The sequence below is a fragment of the Limulus polyphemus genome, unplaced genomic scaffold (assembly GCF_000517525.1).
Source record: "Limulus polyphemus unplaced genomic scaffold, Limulus_polyphemus-2.1.2 Scaffold2634, whole genome shotgun sequence".
NCBI classification, from domain to species: Eukaryota; Metazoa; Arthropoda; class Merostomata; order Xiphosura; family Limulidae; genus Limulus; species Limulus polyphemus.
The window spans coordinates 148,984-150,670 of record NW_013668244.1 but is presented as its reverse complement, the minus strand read 5'-3'; the positions used below and the strand labels follow the sequence as shown (position 1 = coordinate 150,670).

Here is a 1,687-nt window from a genome sequence, read left to right as displayed (position 1 = left end):
CATTTTTTGGACTTTGAGGTAGGCACATTGTGGTATAATTTGAAGACTAAAGAGCTCTATTGAAAAAAGATGCAAGCAATTCCAAAACATCTGTGTTATACTTATACCATATGATACAAAAGTGTGTAAATATATTTTAAACACACATGGATTTTTCTAAAAACAAATATCATGATTCTACAAAACACAGAAAGAATCTCTGTCAAAAACAAAATAACTAAGTTATATTATGAACATCAAGAATAAAATTTTCATACTCTTTACATTAAATTAATTCACAATTATGAGGTGGTTACTAGTACCAGTATAAAACCTACTGGCATCAACCTTTTTGATGGACCTTAGTAGTAGTAGTAGAGCTATGTGACTATATGTATACATTTAGTAGTAAGGTGTAAATTACAAATGTATAAAGTGAAATGTTTAAATTTCATTGAACTTTATGACATTTATAAATTATAGAGAGTTGTGGCACACAAAAATACTAGTTTTGCATAATATTGCAAAATCAACATTTAGTAGCTATGTTGATGCAATAAATGGAATTAATGTAAACTGCAAATCAAATACCACTGCATCACTAAAGATTCTATTGCTAGTATTGGCACTAATACTAGTAATAGTAGTTGTGGTACTGGTAGTAACACTGTTCTAAGCCTAAGTTTAAGAATAGATCTCAACAGTAACTAATTAATTAATTAATATTAATAAATAACTAATTAATACAATTATTAATAGCAATATTTATCAATTTCAAATTAATGAAACGATTTTTAATTAAAAATACAAAGTTTTAATTGTGCTTTTTTCAAACTAGTTTTAAATTATATAACTATAAATTACAAAAGCACACATTAACTTGACATTAGTTTTATAAATAATTAATATTGTCAATAATATTTATTAATAACTTAAGCTAAATGTAGTACTAGTACTAGCTAGCGTCTACGTTACAAGTAGTAGTACTACTACCTCATTAGCTTTAGAATAGTCTACACACAATTATATATTACTATTAGTGATACTAGTATTAGTAATAGTATTGCAGAAACTACTTACGGCTTTATGGTGTGCTAAAAACTGTCCAGATAAACTTATAGAAAGCTTATTCTAAATTTAATGTTGATTTAAAAATTCAGCCTTACGTAAAACTAACAAATTACAATGACGAACGTTTCTTAAATGTTGGTTAAACATTTAGGAAAAAATACATTATCAGAGGAATAGGCTTACCAGAGGACTCATACCAGTACCACTACATACAATAATTAGTGAAGTTACCAAAAATATTTCCTTTAACATACCTGAAAGCAAAATTAGCTAAAATTTCTTAATTTCAATCAACTTTATCGAGTATATTTTAAGTATTTCAAATTAAACAATTCTCAATTTCAATCAACGAATACGTACAAAACAGGACAGGTGAAAGCCACTTTTCAATAAAGCGCTGTAATCACAAATAACTAAAAAAAAGGAATAATACTAATATCATTTATTGTATTTCAAATAACAATAAATATCAATAATAATAAATAGTAAGAGACGATAAAACTAAGTTTTTGTTTCTTTGTTTCTAGTAATTAACATTATCATAGTGTGTGAAAGGAATGATCTACACTTAGTACTATTTTCTACCTGCTGTTATTTTAAGCTGGGGCTGGGCGTAGCTTAATTTTGAGCAACTTAG

The 1,687-nt window shown here is 26.6% G+C and overlaps 1 long non-coding RNA gene across 3 annotated transcripts in view; it reads right to left on the bottom strand.

The window, feature by feature from the left end:
* Positions 1-1,455, bottom strand: part of LOC106467495 — an 18,638-nt gene extending 17,183 nt beyond the window's left edge. The window contains exon 1 of one of the 3 annotated variants that reach the window (XR_001291333.2): positions 1,411-1,455. This is a non-coding gene — a long non-coding RNA (uncharacterized LOC106467495). Of the gene's footprint in view, positions 1-1,059; positions 1,105-1,304 lie in introns of those variants that run through there. The other 2 variants (XR_002612430.1, XR_002612431.1) reach the window with 2 other exon arrangements.
* Positions 1,456-1,687: the final 232 nt, after the last annotated feature.